We start from the raw sequence: 17,471 nt of genomic DNA, 5'->3' as shown, positions 1-17,471 counted from the left end.
TTTTTACTTTCTTCCAAATTCTTCTATGGAGCACACCCAGTTCAATGTCAGTTGCGTCATCCGAGTTGTTATCTCGCGATGAAGCCATTGGTTCAGCTCTTTTTTGTTCTTCGAGGACTGCACTTTCTTCTTCCGAATCCTTTTCCCTTTTCTTCTTTCCGACTACTCTTCGAGCGCAGTGCTCAGAGCTCGGCTCAGGAGTCATTGGAGAATCATTCTCCTCACTTATGAATTCTCCTTCCTCTGATTCTTTCCTAAGCTCGTCAGTTTCAGTACAGTGGTGCTCCATTACTTGCACCGCGCTCTTTCTTTCCTCAGAGGGAAGAGACTCCTCGCCTTCCTCATAGGCAGAAATTTCCTCGCCTTCCTCTTCGGGAAAGCCCCCCTCGCTGCTCGAGGGTTCACTCGGAACGGTTCCGGGTCTTCTCTGAGTGCGCTCTCCTCAGCTATTACTACATCTGAGCTTTCACACTCAATGCCATTTAACCACTCTTTCCCGTGGTCTTCACTGCCGGACTCAGAGGTGCAGCACTCGGACTCCTCCATATAGATCTCAACTGCTTCTTCGTCCTCAGGGGGCTGCTCTAGGGTCCCCTCTGACTGCAGCGTCAGGTCGGCCTTTACCTCAATGCCTACTACCTCGGTAGTAGCTACACAATCAATTTCTAGAGGATGCTGCACTCCGGTTTGTTCTTCACTCTCTGTGGTTTCAGTTGCAGGAACAGGCTGTTCCACAACCACACTCTCACTAGTGGAGCTAGTTACAACCTCTTCCGTGGTTGTCAACAAATTAGACTCGTTAGTCTTCCACCCGGCCTCTCCGGGGTTAAGCTCCACTGGATCTCTGACGCTCCTCGAACGCCGAATTTCGGCAAGCTTCTTCTGAATGATTGCCATCTCTATTTCAAAAGCTCTTTCGGCTGCTTCTTCTCGCCTTTTCCTTTCTCTCTCTTCTTTTTCGCGTTTCTTTTGCCTTTCTTTCTCAGCGGCTTCTCTAGCACGCTGTCTTTCTTTCTCTCTCTCTTCCCGAGCCCTCTCTCTTTCCTGGTCCACCCATTCTCGCAGTTCGGCTCCGGTCATCCCCATCTGGAGACCGACCTCTATTAGCTCCTTTAGCTCCTTGAAGCTCATATCTGGAGACCGAACTCTACATTCAAGGCAATGGATACCTCTAAACGGTGAACATCACTAACCGCTTCGGCGCGGCACCTCACAATATCGCTCTGCTGCTACCACTCGTTTACGATTCGTAAACTCCTTCCGACTCTTTCTCCGTTCTCTGTGCTTGCAAACACCAAACGTCCTGTCGCGGACGCCAGAATATATTGTCACCCAGACTTCGCGCACTTTTAGTGGGAAGCTCCCAGACACCCTTAGAGCGTGTGGGGGTACCGGTCTAGGACTCGAAGGAGATGCCCTCGACTCAGCGTGGCAAGCTCAGCGGAGACCAGCCACCAAGTGACAAGAGGTTTTTGGGCGTTCGGTGCCCAGCTTTCGCTGGTCGCAAGCCAGAGAATGGGTCGGAGCCAAAGGTTCGCAAAACAAAACAAAGTTTATACAGCAATTGAGACGATACAGAGGATTTCACAATCACTAGTACAAACACATACAAAGTGATTAATAAAACAATGCAACTCGTGCAAAGTTAAACTCGAGGGAGAATACAATACAGAGGCAATATTGCACCTAAAGTGCACTAACACAAGAGAGAGAGGTAGACAAACAAAACACAATTTGTTCACCGGGCACTGCGGCAGTCTGACGACCAGAGTTCCACGACGATGCCGTCCCGCAGACTGGCGACCGTTGCCTCGTTGGTCCGATGCTGGCCGAGTGGTGTTTTCCCGGGAGTCGAACGGGCGCGCTTCGATGAAGCTTAAACAGCGGTCCGGACTGACTGATAGCTGTCAGCGTCCTTCTTTTATAGGCTCGCTCTCACGTCTGTTTGTTCTACGCGCGAAAGTAGGCGCGCACATACAGGCAGCATCTCCAGTGCAGTTTCCCTTTCTTTCTCTCGCCGGCCGCGCGTCCCCATTGGTCAGAGTCAGGAGTCCTTTCGCGAAGGTTCCAGCGTGTTCTAGCGTGGCGCCGTCGTGGCGGCGTCGCCGACGTCGGAGTGCAGAGGAGGGGGACATGTCTTAGCGCACGCAAGGCTTCCCCCTCTTCCCCCGGTCAGCCGGAGAAGCGACTCGGATGTTCTAGAGAGATCGGCGTGGATGACTCATCCCCTCGGCACACGCCGTGGCGGTGGAGAGAGAGGCACGCGCTCGGCGGGGCTTTCCCTCTCTCCCGTTGGGCTCGCGCCGGCGAGACGCCGTGCGCGCGGCGGTTTTTCTTTCTTTGTTTCTAAAATGCGCCGAATTTTGTGGCAGAGGGACGACGTGGACAACGCTGCGGATCATTGTAAAATTTGCGTATTGATGCTCGAAGCCGCTCGCACGCGGCTTTATCATTTTGTTAAGATGTGAGATGCGACCAGATTTATCTCCTTTGATCGCGACCACACGCGGCTGCTTCAACATTGATCCATAGTGTTGTAGTTGTTCTGGCACCTTATCGCGATAGTTCCTTGCCACCATTAAATTGAAGACGGCCGACAGTGATGGTTGTTCGGTTCGACGGCCGCCGAGTGCGCGTTTTGTTTACACCGTTCTTCCGTTCGTCACGGGCAGGGGTCAGCAAAATATTTTCTTTCAAAAGTCCATTTTGCTGTCTTTCTGGGTGTCGAAATGCCTTGACGACTATGTGATTTCTGATGGTGGTCATTGGTAGGCGCCAAAGCAACTACAACAGTTTGGAACAATGTGAAAGCAGTGGTGCGCGTCCGTGGTGAATTGAGATAAGAGTAGTCGCATCTCACTTCGCAAATAAAATGACGAAGATGCGTGCCAGCCCCGTTAAGCGTGACTAACAAGTAGTACAAAGATTCGCAACAATATTAATGCCAAAGGATTTGTTTTGGTTTGGTTTTATTGCGGTTTAACGTCCCGAAGCAACTGAGGCTATGAGTGACGCCGTAGTGAAGGACTCAGGAAGTTTCGACCACCAGGGGTTCTCTAACTTGCACTGACATCGCACAGCACACGGGCCTCTACAATTTTGCCTTCATCGAAAATCAGCCGCCGCGTCCGGGCCGAAGTATTTGTCTGAAGAGACTTGCTCCAGTTCATCAACGTTAATAATGGAGCCGGAACACTCAGGACGAGTAGAACAGCGCGAGATTCTCAAGATGTTACGTTTCTTAGTCTTTTGAGGCAATAATCGCTTATCGCACTAAGTAGAGGTACTGTTCAAGTCAGTTTGAATATATAAGTTGGCAGCAATCATTTTGGCTTGTTATTTCTCAACACAAACCGCAATCGTCAGCAAACAATTTCACAGGGGATTTATTACCATCCCGATAATCGCTGATATTGTGGGAAACAATGAGGTACCTAAAGCACAACCTTGGAGTATATCCCATGTAACGGTACAAGGAGGTGAGGTAGCCTGAGATAGCTTAGTTTGAGGCCTCTGTTCGTGTTATAACTTCGCCGCGGTAATACCTAATCGCCTTAAATAAGCAGAAAATGCCTATGAAAAAGTTTGCTTTTGCCAGATGAATGCAGTAGTGAGAGTGTAGAGTGCTTGGATGCCTTTCCAGATGCGAAGGAATTGCCGCACCCCTTCCGATGTTCTTAGCGTTGTTTTGTGGCGAAGCCAGAAAAACTGAAACCAAAATGATGTCATAGTGTTGTTCACAGACTTTGTGCTTTAAAGGAATTCCTGTTAAATTTCTAGACTATCTCGATACGACAAAGGCTGAAAAGAGAGTCACATGCTTTCATAATGGTCATCGTCTAGTCGACGACCGAGTACTGAAAAATGGAATACGGGCTTCCAATGCTCCCTCGTTCCCAGCCGAAATAACCATGAATAACTTTCAGGCTAGCTATGCTGTGGTCGAGATCTTTGCTAATAATGCAGTTAAAAGTTCATCGTATGTTGCTCACTGTCAATTTCTGCAGTTTATATCTCAATGACACGTGGAAAAGAGTGTTCGCTTTTATGTACGCTCTAACCATGCCTCTCAGGATGCTGTAAGCCTAAAAACGGCAGTTTTTAATTTTTCAGCGCCTAGGCGGGAACGCTGATTACTGCACCACGCCAACAGTAAGTCTTTTCGCTTGTTTTTTTTTTGTATTTGGAATGGGCGACTTTTGGTTCTATGCATCCCTGTATTTGAAATACTCTTCAAGCATAATGAGTGTGTCCCCTATCACACGAGCACGTTAATCAGGTGATATTTGCTTCTGTTTTACAGATCCCCATAACGACGTTTCTTACCAAGTTAATTGGAGTAAGTGAACATCGTTAAGTTTTCAAGTCAAAGCGCAGATTTTATTGAAGGCGTTGTCTTTTCTTCGCTATCTCTGGGCATAAAATTTCTTATTAGTATTTAAGCGATAATACTGTGACCAATACTTTGCGGGTATACTGCGAATTGTAATAATCGGAGCAAGGAGCAGTCTGATTTTTTTAATCATAAGTAGACAGCGTGAGTCTGGCGAAGATACACTTATGTTACTTCTCATTTATCGCCGACGGTTGCCAAGACGTTTACTGGACTAGCGAGCCACCTACTCTTGGTATCCTGTCGCCTCAGAGAGAGACCTTGTTTTTAAAAAGAGACGCTTCATGGCATGAATCCTCTGCTTCTATTTTAAATACAATGTGGATCTTTGCGGCTGTACTTCTCGTGGGGCTAACTTTTCCGAGAATTGCAAACATATAAATTCCCCTTGGATTTTGCTTAAACGGACAATGCATTCCATTCATTTGAATGGAATATTTAGAAACCATTCGAAACAGAGAGGTACAACTTTTAAATGACATCGTGTTCATTTACGGCTTCCATTATTTCTATACACAGCTTAAGTGGAAGGTATGATGCGTCTTCGAATAAAAACGACCCGCTGTAATGGTCACCGCTTTTAAGTGTGAGGCTTCTACTGAATGATGTAAGATAGAGCTTGAAAATATCCACGGTAATGTTAGAAATTTTAGACACGTAGGCAAAACCTCCTTGTATGTTATTCACGCTCCCGCGCCCAGTAGTTACGTGTGTCATAAAAACCAGTGGCATGCCGTTTTTGCAATACGTGTCAGGAAAATTAGAAATATGATAAAAAATGTTAATAACAAAATGATGGAAATGGTCTATTCTTCGTATGCTTAGACGAATATTAGTTTTATAGTTTGTCCTCCTTCCACTCCATGTTGTTCAGACTGCCATAAAAATCAAATAGGCAAAGTTTCGCATAATATAGCAGAAAACTACAAACGTACCAAGTAGGCACCATTCAATATATTTATTTTTATGGCCCAATTGAATTATATGCGCAAAAAATGCGTTGAACACAACTGCCTGTTTAACAAATGCACTTGTGAAGAATTGCTTCCTCCCAAATTATACCAAACGCATTGCTTCAAAATTTTTTAATAGCATTTGAAGTGTGGATCGCGTTTTCGTGCTGCAAGGGGCCACTGCCTATTACTCAATGTAGAGGGCTGTTTGGCAGTACTGGCAGTGTATTTTATACAGGACTAGCGTAGATATTATTATGAAAACCTGGTGCAGCTTCGCGAGCGAAGATTCAAGAAAAGTTCGGTCCACGCCTGACACATCCTGGCTGGTGACATGAGTCCCGTGTCCTAGTAGCTGCAGAGTGCTGAAAACGTTGTTGTTCGAATCACACGAAGAAAGAGGCTTTACGTTATTGTTGTGGCTTAATGTGAGAAAATTGCACAATTTGGGTAGGTACTCTTTGTGGCACTATATGCTTCAGCAGGTTTACATTTAATTTCAACACCTGCCACAAAAACCTAATCAGTAAAAATGAGGCTACAAACCGCAGTCGTTGCAGAAGGAAATTCACCTTCGCTTATAGCTTAATGCGCGTCATTTGCTTCTGTGCACCTTCCAAGGCATCGCTAAATACGGATCGACAGAAGGCATTCTGTGGGCACTCGAGGGACTCGGACAAATTCTCCTCAACAGTCTTGGTATAGGTAAGTGTTTGTGTTCGGTCTCGCTGGAAATTACTTTCGCTTTTAGCGCTCAGCCGCAACAATTTTTAGGACATCAAGCAAGGAAACCATTTCTGTCGGTTGATTTCTTACACAGCGTCAGTCGAGAAACTTCGTTGGTTTTAGCGAATTACACTATATTTGCATTCTGTTGTAGCTAATTTCACTCTTGTTCGTTTCCTATATTGGGGCGGTTCGTTGAAAAAAATGGTCCAGAAAATATAGCTTTAGAAACAAGAGCACTGGAAAGCTAAAATGAAATAAAGGTGAAGGCAGTAAATATGAAGGGGATAAGAAAAGTACGTATGAAGTATTAGCTGCTTTTATGCAAATAATGCTAAATTATTTTGTTTGAATATATAAGTGAAACTGTGTCTAAGGAACAGGGTAACAGGGAACAATGTCTAAGGGAACAGGGTAGGCAAAATTTCAAAAAAAAAATCGATTTTTTGTTTTTGTGTAATTTAAAATCTCTATTCTTTCCTTAACATAGCCCAGTCTTTCATTTGCGCGCACGCGAAATATTTACCTCAAAATCAACATTTTCGAAATCTAGGCAGCATCCAGCCACGTCCCCTTTGACACATGCTCGGGATCTGTGCCTTTCCTAAGCTAAAAAAAAAATGTTCAGCGCCTATTTTTGTCACGTTTAGCGGAATGGCAGTCACTCATCTGGCAACAGTGAAAACCTAGCTAGCATACTTCACTTAGCCAAACGAATCCTAAGACGCAGCTGGATTACTCGCAACGCGCGGCATTTTGCTCGTGTTTCGGCTTGTTTTCGCGGACATACGAGTTTGTTTATACCTTTGTGCTGGTTATTTAGCGGCAATGCGATGACAAAGCCAAAGAAGTGCTTTAAAAAACGTCTCTTCTACGGAAACCGGCATAAGTCGATCTCCAATGACGCCAATTCTCCGCAACACAGCCCAGGAGTGGGCGCCGCGGCCACCACGTGCGCGTCTGCATCGAAGCTTTCGCACTCGGCGGAACGCTTGATGACCCTAAAGGCAAGAAGTGTTGATAATGGAGCTGACTACCAGGCTGGTGGCTATTGGAAAAATGCGTCAGAATTTGTTTCTATAGTCCTATATTGCAATAAAGCTCTTTCTTCCACTTCAAAGCCAATTATCTCAAAACACCAAATTTTGCTGCATTTGACCCTTTTTTTTAAAAACTACAGGCGCAAGGGAGATAAAATTTTCCAGACATTGAGCAAACATTACAGATTGTCTACTGAACTAGGATTTTTATTTACAGGCTATTTACTGCAGATTATGGCTCTAAAATTTGGTGGGACCAGTAAAAAAAGATAACCAAAAAACTAACCTTTAAAAAGAAATTATCCTAGTTCAGTAACACTACCTAACATTGCTGATTACAATGCCACCAATGTTAATCTTCTAACGCCAGCACATCATGAGAAAAATGGTCACGAACATAGACTAAAATGCGTGGCAAGAATAGGACCTACCCTTTAAGGGGAAAAGTCTGTATTGTCAAAACAATATAACAGGAAGACAGAACTCCCACTAATAGAAAACTGTGCTTGAATTTAATAATCGCCATTCTATCTGATGCCTTCTATTTTCAAAGGATTTTTGTTTTTATTTATTGCGTCATGTGGATAGCGCACAGCGCAACTTGAACATTCTCAGTGCAAGGTCCGTTGGAATAGTTCAGCTTACAGAAAACTGTGCAATCGTTTAATGACCATCATTCAATCCGGTTGTTAGATTGCAAATTACTGATTGTCATGCATATTTTGCTCTTTTAAGTATATTAATCAGAGCCCCCTTAATAGCAGACTAATTTGAGTGCTGAGAGCTAGTGCGCAGAAAGTAACACAGCGCAGTCCCCGCACAGTAATGCTCCTGCTAACATTCCCTTTGTGGATCATTACAATTATTTTCTCGAACGAAAAAATCCGGCCGCAGCTAAACCAACAGGTAGCTGACTACTTTTCTGTACTTTTTCCTTTCGCTTTATTTTGGCAAGATAGCGTGCTTACGCCCTGCAATCTAGAAATAAACGTCTTTACACGTCGTCGCTTGATGCAGCCTTTTTATTCGTGTTTCCAGTAAGTTAAGCCCTATTTTTCTTCCAAAGATTAATTTCTCGTTGATGCATCTACCTTAGTGTACTTTTACGCTAAGAAACGTTCAAAAATGATAGATCTTTACAATGCTCAAAGGGCTCACTTCACGGGGTAAGGATTGTCTTCGAGGACCACTGCAACAGCAACCAAGACCGAGTGACTTTCCCATAATTATTCCAAATGATTCACTAGTTAGGATTGAGTTACTCGGTGCAATTTGCGGGTACGCATTAATATAACTGAAGAGGCTTCCAAGACTCAAGGGTCGGCGCCCGGCGGAAGCAAAAATGTCTCAAGCGAGTCAATTTAGTGCTCTAATAGTGAAGAGTTACTACTATCATCCTTCAGAAGGATAATTAGGCCCTTCCGTCATACATATGAATGTAACATTTTTTTTATCCTCGCTAACTGCTGTGTTTTTCTGTTGCAGCCCTTGCCACTGGGCGCATTTATCACGTTGTGGCCTAAGATCCCCAGAATATCATTTGATCCATAATCAGAATGAAAGATTTTTCCTTTAACAACAAGTGGAAAGGCTAAAAAATTTCGAAAAACTGACAGAAGTGCATGGGTGGGTCTTCAGCTACTATTCCACTTGCAGGGTTATTATGCAGTTCTAACTTGTCTGGAACAGATCGATGAGTGTAAAATGTAGAACGAAGGAAACGCGGAGCAAGCCAATGGGAAGCAATGTGACCATGCGGAATTGTCATGCGGTAGGATAAATTTTAATGTATGCCAAAGAAAAGTTACACATTAATGAAAAACGGCAAAATATGTTGAAAAGATTAGGGACCAGCTTGGCCTAATTTTAGTTCAAATCATCCAGTTTGGTAGATAACGAGAATGAGTTGAGTTTATTAATTTTCTTTTTCAGTTTCTGAAGACAGAACGCTACATAGTAGCAGGGTGCTTGTTGTCGATTAATTATCCCTACCTTTTTTTTTAGTTTCGCCAATACTGCATCATTTATGGGGTCCCTGTGCCCATTGGCTGCATGCGCTCTAAACGAATCCAATTCTCCAGTTCATGAATACAATTAAAAGAGCTCAGTGCAGATTTATCACATAGAAGGGTAAAGACCCTCTTTCTCTACTTGAGCATCTGAGATCAGATAATGCTCTTAGTGGAGCGATTTTTCGAAGCGTGGGCCAATGGTCCGCCGGAGAAATTCCATTCTACAGGGGTACATGCGCAAACTGTGCTAAACAAAATCCCGCGCTATTCTCAAGAATCAATGCCACTCCTATGAGCAATGAAACAGAATGAAACGCGTTTCTAAAAATGTTCACATGGCACAAAATTAGTGCTGTGAATGAATTGGGCTCTCTATCTTTATATTTCGACTAATATGCTTGCCCAAACGCAGAAAACGTCGTTAAGAATGCGCCGACAAGTGGTCACTGGTGTGCTACCAATCATACGTGCAAAGATCCCATCCACCTTAACACTGGCAACCTTGGCAAGGTAGGATAAAAGAGCATATGACAGATACTCCACCAAAACTGACGATCAGTGCTTATTATGATCGTATCTAGTCCAGGAAAATTATTGGCTTAACTTTAAAACATGTGAAGATAGGGGAGTGGCAAAGGGAGGAAATCTGCGTTTATAATATCTTGTCCGCAGCAAGGAAGAACGATTATCCATGGGTTTAAAATGCAATGGGCAGGGAACATAATAAGTGTCCCTTCAATGTATCGGCTTGAGTTCTAAGGGCGAGCCAACATGGCAGGCAGCATTAGAGAGTCAGACGCGTGGATAAAGTTAAGATGTTCACGCTGCTGCCGGAGCAGCATATGTTCAAGTGAAAGTAAAAGGCAGAGGTCATTGAGCCGCAGTGGATGTACTTAGGTTGCTGCAGATGATCATGTTTAGTCAGGCCAAGTACACGACAGGAACGCCTTTCAATGTGATCACGAATTGCGTTTGCCTTATGGTAGCAGGTCCTAGTATAGTTGCCACTGTCTGTGAAATTACAAAATAAATTATTTCCAGGCAACATAGGTGAAGTCTGTCGAACTTGTATAAGGCTGTACCATCAAGCCTCTACAGCACTAGTTAGACTTGCGGCTCATAAAATATAAATATTGTTCCGGGAAAGAATATATTTACAAATATTTACAAATAGAAAAGAACAGCTGCGCTGCGAGCGGCACCAAGAACACAGTCCGAACTTCGTTGTCGTCTTCTACTCTCCCCACGCTCTTGGTCGTCGTCGTCGTCTACCCGCTTCAGGACCCCCGGCTGCTGAAACGCCGTCTCGGCGTTAGGGCGGCGACGTATGAGCGTCGTGATAAGGTTTAAGGCGACAGACGTGGACGATGTCGGTGGTGGCGCCAGAGGACGATGGCGAGGTTTCAAGGGGAGCAATTTCATAGTTCACGTCGGTAACACGGCGCACGACACGGTAAGGGCCACGGTAGTGCGAAAGGCGCTTCTCGGAGAGGCCTACGCTGCGAGAGGGCGTCCAGAGAAGGACGAGTGATCCTGGGGTAAATTCGACGGCCTGGTGACGGCGGTCGTAGGCTGACTTCTGGGAAACTTGAGAGGCTTGGAGTCTACTACGTGCTATTTGGCGCGCCAGCGTGGCCTGGGAGATGACATCCCGAGCGTAAGCAGTGGTGGGGGCTGAAGAAGGCGGCATGAGTGTGTCCAAAGGCAAGGTGGGATGCCTACCAAACAAAAGGTAGAAAGGCGAATAGCCCGTTCTGTCATGAAGGGAAGAGTTATATGCAAATGCCACATAAGGCAAGGCGGCGTCCCAATCTCGGTGGTCTGGCGATACGTACATGGCTAACATGTCGGTGAGCGTGCGGTTGAACCTTTCCGTAAGCCCATTGGTTTGTGGGTGGTAAGCTGTCGCGAGCTGGTGCTGCGTGTCACACGAACGAAGAATGTCGTGAACTACTCTGGATAGAAAATAACGACCGCGGTCGGTGAGCAGTTGACGAGGGGCGCCGTGGTGAAGGATGACGTCTTGCAGAAGAAATTCGGCGACATCAGTAGCGCAGCTGGACGGCAAAGCACGCGTGATGCACGCGCCCAGTCGTATAATCAGTTGCGACAGCGATCCACTTGTTGCCGGAGAGGGACGTCGGAAAAGGGCCAAGAAGGTCGAGGCCCACACGATGAAAAGGTTCCGGAGGTATGTCGATGGGTTGTAGAAGACCGGCAGGCAAAGTGGAGGGCCATTTCCGACGTTGACACAGGTCGCAAGCGGCCACGTAACGCTTGACGGAACGATAGAGACCAGGCCAAAAGAAGCGATGCCGCACCCGAGAGTACGTGCGGGACACGCCAAGGTGGCCGGCTGTCGGCAGATCGTGCAGTTCTTCAAGGACAGAAGAGCGTAGACGTTGGGGTATGATGAGCAGGAGCGGAGGGCCATCGGAAGGTAGGTTTCGGCGATACAAAATGCCGTTCTGGAGCACATAAAGGTTCAGAGACGGAGATCGGTTGGCAGAACGGATGCCATCAAAGATAGGTCGTAAAGATGAGTCGTGGCGCTGTTCGTTGGCAATATCGGCAAGATCAGAGATAGCGAAGAGGCAGGGCAGGGTCTCAGCATCCTCTAGGTCAGGTGGTTCCACAGGGTATCGGGATAAACAGTCAGCGTCCTGGTGATGGCGCCCTGACTTGTACACGACGGAGTATGAGTATTCTTGGAGGCGCAATGCCCAGCGACCAAGGCGACCGGTGGGATCTTTTAGTGAAGACAGCCAACAGAGAGCGTGGTGATCAGTGACAACAGCGAATGAACGGCCGAACAGGTAGGGTCTGAATTTAGCTACTGCCCAGACAAGGGCAAGACACTCGCGCTCAGTAATGGTGTAATTTTGTTCTGCGGCTGAAAGTAGGCGGCTGGCATAAGCCATGACTCGATCTTGACCCTGTTGACGTTGGGCTAGGACGGCGCCGATGCCATATCCGGAGGCGTCGGTGCGAACCTCTGTGGGAGACGACCGGAGACAAAATGTGCTAAGATGGGCGGAGTGGACAGCAAATGGGCGAGGGATGACAATGAGTTCTCTTGAGCAGGGCCCCAGGTAAAGGGGGTGTCGTTCTTCAGAAGATCGGTGAGGGGACGAGCGATGCCGGCGAAATCTTTGATAAAACGGCGAAAATACGAGCACAAGCCGACAAAGGTGCGCACATCTTTCGACGACCTTGGAAGAGGAAAGTCCTTCACAGCTTGAATTTTGATGGGATCTGGGCGTACACCAGAAGCGTCAACGAGGTATCCGAGAATAGTGAGTTGGCGACGACCGAACTTGCATTTCGATGAGTTCAGCTGAAGTCCGGCGTTACGAAACACTGTCAGAATATTGGAGAGGCGCTCCAGGTGCGTGGCAAAAGTAGGCGAGAAAACCACAACATCGTCTAGGTAACAGAGGCAGGTGAACCATTTAAAGCCGCGAAGAAGGGAGTCCATCATTCGTTCGAAGGTAGCCGGGGCGTTACAGAGGCCGAACGGCATGACTTTAAACTGGTATAAGCCATCAGGCGTCACGAAGGCTGTCTTCTCGCGGTCCTTTTCGTCAACGGCAATTTGCCAGCACCCCGATCGAAGATCAATTGAAGAGAAATATTTGGCGCCGTGGAGGCAATCTAAGGCATCATCGATCCTTGGGAGTGGATATACGTCTTTTTTTGTGATGCGGTTGAGGTGCCGATAATCAACGTAGAAGCGCCAGCTGCGAGTCCTTCTTTTTCACCAGGACGACTGGTGAAGCCCAAGGACTTGACGAGGGCTCGATGATGTCTTTTGCGAGCATCTTGTCCACCTCTTGATTTATGACGGTGCGTTCCGCACTGGACACTCGGTACGGACGTCTGCGGAGAGGAGCGGAATCACCGGTGTTTATGTGATGCGTCACCACAGAGGTCCGAGCCAAAACACGGCTATCAAAGTCGAAGCTGTCGCGGAAAGATGATAAGAGGCACCTAAGATCGCGAGCTTGCATCGGCGGTAGGTCAGAAGCGATCATGTCGGCGTTGTCGTCCGTTGGGTTCGCTGTTGATGGGGCCGCAGGCAACCGGCATTGCTGAGTGGAAGGTAAGCAGCTGTCCACCACTGATATGACACATTCGGCAGCAGGGCACAACGTGGCGAGGGAGATGCCTTGCGGGAGCGGTTGGATGGATGAACCAAAGTTCAGGACCGGAAGGTACGCTCGGTTGGCCGACATTGTAAATACAATGTGTGGAAGCGCAATGCTGCGCGTCAGGGCGACGTCAAGTTCCGGAGTGACTACGTAGTGACCATCAGGTACAGGGGGAACAGATGAGAAAGAAATGTAAGTTGCGGCTTGAGGCGGTAGACGGACAAAGTCGACAGCACAAAGATGGTGTATAACTGGGGACGGCGACTCAGCAGAAAGAGGAAGGTCAAGCTGAACAACATTAGTGGCGCAGTCAATGAGGGCTGAATGCTCAGACAGGAAGTCGAGGCCAAGAATGACTTCATGAGGGCACTGGTCCAGAACAGAGAACAGAACGGATGTATGGCGGCCGGATATGGTCACACGGGCTGTGCATAGTCCAACAGCGTGAGGCGTTCCGCCGTCGGCAACGCGGAGAACGGCTTTGGGTGCAGGGGTCAGTACTTTTCGGAGGCGGCGTCGTAGGGCTGAACTGATGACGGATACGTGCGCGCCTGTATCGATCAGGGCTCTCACAGGCACTCCATCGACATGAATGGCGAGCAAATTATGGTGTGCGCGAAGGGCTAATCGAGGATTTTGGGACTGGGGCTGTACTGCAGCATCACCTGCAGACACTGCAGCGTCTAGCTTTCCGCTTGCGAGCGTCCGTAGGGGCCAGGAGAGGAGCGACGGTGTTGGGGCGAACGAGACTGTCGACGCAGGGGGGACAGGGAGCGGCTGGAGCGGGGAATCTGGCCGTCGACTGTAGCACTGTGCTGGGCTGGAGGGGGCGTGTAGTGGCTGGGCTGTTCGTCGTCGCGGTGGGAGCTGAGAGGACGGTATGGGCTGCGACGGGACCAATAATTTCGACAGTGGCGGGAGATGTGGCCAATGCGGTGGCAATGGAAACAAATGGGCCTGTCGTCGGTTGTCCGCCAGTCGTTAGGGTTTCGGCGACGTGGAGTGAAGTACGAAGGTCGTCCAGGAGCAATCGCAGTGATTTCGGGTGATGGTGAAGGCCGTACAGGGCTGACGGGCTGCAAACCAAGGTTTGCAAGCTCTTGGCGGACGACAGCTTGTACCAGAGAGATGGTAGGCAAGCGGTTGTCGCCATCATGTAGGTGCAGGGGGGCAGGGGACATAGCTTCGAGCTCGCGTCGGATGATGCGGGTCACATTTTCTGGGGGCGCTGGAGTTTCCCGGTGTCGCAGGTCTTCACATGAAGAAGTCGCAGCCGTGTTGGGGAGGCGTGTGTACGGCTGGCTAATACGCCTGCTTTTGGCTTCCTCGAAGCGTCGACATTCCTTAAAAATTCCGTCGACTGTAGTGCAGTTCTTGTATACGAGCAAGTTGAAGGCATCGTCGGCGATTCCCTTCAACACGTGGTCGACTTTGTCAGACTCGGGCATGTTGGCGTCAACTTTGTGACAGAGGGCCAGCACATCTTGAATGTACGACACATAGGACTCCGTAGTTGTTTGAGCTCGGGAGGCGAGGTCCTTCTTAGCGGCAAGTGTTCGGCCGAGCGGCCGTCCAAACAATTCGCGGAGTTTCTCTTTGCACACGTCTCAGCTGGTTAGATGGTCTTCGTGGGTCTCATACCAGACCCGGGCAGTGTCTTTTTAGTTACGTTAGTTTTAATTATTTTGTCCCTTAAACCCAGTTAGGTTAGAAGAAACGTCCATCACTGCAGACGAATGGTCGGCCAAGCATGGACTCAACAGCATGGACTCTTACACGTGCCTATGCTGAGAAATAAAGCAGCGTTTTTGTTACCAGCGTTCGTATCTACCTCCGAGCCTTTCATTCGGATGCATTTCTACAAGACAGTGACACTTTATTTTGCATGACTTTGTTTTTCTAATTTTTCCGCTTTTAACTGTCTCGTGATGCAATAAATTGCATCCTAAAAATGTGCGTTGGACGGTAGTCGTATGACCACACGGCCACAAGAAAACGATTAGCGTGCTTAAAGACCCAGTTGCGCACACGGGTGTTTACTCCTAGTCAACAATGTTGGCGGAAGCTACTGCCGTGTTGATATGCTGGCTGCGTCTAGTCGATGTCAGTTATTCAAACACTTATGGGTAGGCTATATGTACATTCTACTTCCGGATTAGGCCAACATTGCGCTTCACTCGAACCCTTGCGAAGAACGCCCTGAAAAAAGTACAGTCTGATGAGTAGAGATGTTTTTTTTTTCCGGGATCATAAAATTTCACGTATTTTTGACAAAACGAAGCTTTCTTTAGAAAATGACCTGCTGAGCAGGTTTCTACTATTCCAGTTCGATAGAATTGCATCTCTATGCTAATCAGAGCTCACGAAAATCCGTCTTCTACCTTTCCTTCTTCCTGATAAATTATCAAACCAAACAAAAAACGGCAGCTTGGACTATCATGGGTCAAATAGGAAAACAACAACTACTTAAATTTTTTCCTACTAAACACCATGCGCCGGTGCTACTATTTATCTTATCTCAGACTTGTAACTTGAAATGATGAGTAAACAGTGCTGCGCAAAAAAAAAAAATGAAGAGCGAAATTTAATGTCCAACAGCAAAAACCAGTGCACCTTTAAAGAACGCAGTAATCATTACCGTTTTCGGTCAGAAAGCGCGGCTCCAGTTTCTGCGGCGATTATTGCGCTTTCACGCTAGCACAATGCATGCGGAGGAACAATGATAATCTCATCAGTTCGATTTTGGGAGCAAGACCCCAGCAAGCACGGATGCATTATAAGAAGCTCAATAACGTGGCCTTGATTACGCTAAAAACGGGAGCCGCGCTTTCTCTCGACTGCCGCCCGAACCCACTGGCGCTTCTCATGGAATCAAGCACAACGCGAAGCTGCTGTCTTGCGCAGCACGAAAGGCGCGAAGCGAGTGATGTTTTTTACAAAGCACGGATGAGAGCGCTGTAATCGCGGCGCATTCGGCCGCACGGAGCGCGCTGTCACGTGGTTTTCTTTAAACTCCGCGGGCTTTCATTTTTACCTAATAAAAACGGCCACGCTGAGTCTACCTCGTTGGAAGCGCCTCGGTTGGACACTATTTGTGGAGCTCCACAACCTTCCTATTGACTCCTGAAAGCTTCAAGCTACATTTAAAAAGTTAATTGATCTATTTCAACTAATTATGCACGTTAGACGAGCAAAAAATACGACTTTAACTTTAGATAAACCCTAATAACATTCGCGCTATTGCAGCTCAGAAGAATGCTCAGGTTGTTTCAAAATATTGGTTTATGTTACCTGGGACACCATGTATACTTTCATCACGTGTTCTTGGAAGCCCGCAAACACGCCAGTAGTTCCCGGCATGGCTTCCGTTCCACAGTCGAATTCACACAATGGTGTCACACATTCACACATTTCACACATTGGTGTCACACGACATCAGTGAAGGCAGCAGAAGGGAGATCCTATTCTGTTGCTAGACGTTCGAGAACACGCCCTGCTCCCGTCCAGGAGAATGCTTCTAGACACACTAAGCTCTGAAGGCGTTAATGTGAAGACAGCGATGCAGCAGAAACGTTGGTAATAAACGTACATAATCAAACCATGACATGACTTCCCCTTTTCTCGTGAGTGTAACTATGTCCTAAAGAACGCTGCTGCTCGGAGCAGCAGTCAGTGGGAAAAGTGAACCTGAACGGAAGAGGGTTGAAAATCGCAATGCGGCGCTGTGGAGCATTCAAATTTACTAGCTCAAGCATTCTGAAGACGGTTAAAAATATGTTGTTTCTTGAATGGGGGAGTAATAAAATGATCACGCACGCAGAAACGCCGCGCTTTGTAAAAAAACAGTGAAGATGGCAGGGAAGGACGAAGATGAGGAAACAGAGGTAAACTTGACATAAACGTAGCACAATGTGAGATTTAAAAGACGTGATAGCAGCAAGAATATGGTTTGGATTCAAACTACATAAATGCGTCGAAGTCAATCAAAACCAGTGATTTTGAAGGTGGTGTGATTTTGTGAATCTTCATGAACCTGGCCAACTTTGGAGCAAGAGAGAAAGACAAAACGGTTGCCACATCTATGGGTGCAATAAAGCATTTTTTTACTGGAAAATCACGGAAATATAGAGTTCGAGTTTTATGTTAAGCAAAGAGTTAATACATAAGACGGAGTTTTATGCGAACAGCCATTCGTC

Source organism: Amblyomma mixtum, chromosome 8, assembly GCF_055824585.1.
Source record: "Amblyomma mixtum isolate Tamu chromosome 8, ASM5582458v1, whole genome shotgun sequence".
NCBI classification, from domain to species: domain Eukaryota; kingdom Metazoa; phylum Arthropoda; class Arachnida; order Ixodida; family Ixodidae; genus Amblyomma; species Amblyomma mixtum.
The sequence above is the reverse complement of the archived record's forward strand: the minus strand, read 5'-3'. Positions refer to the sequence as shown.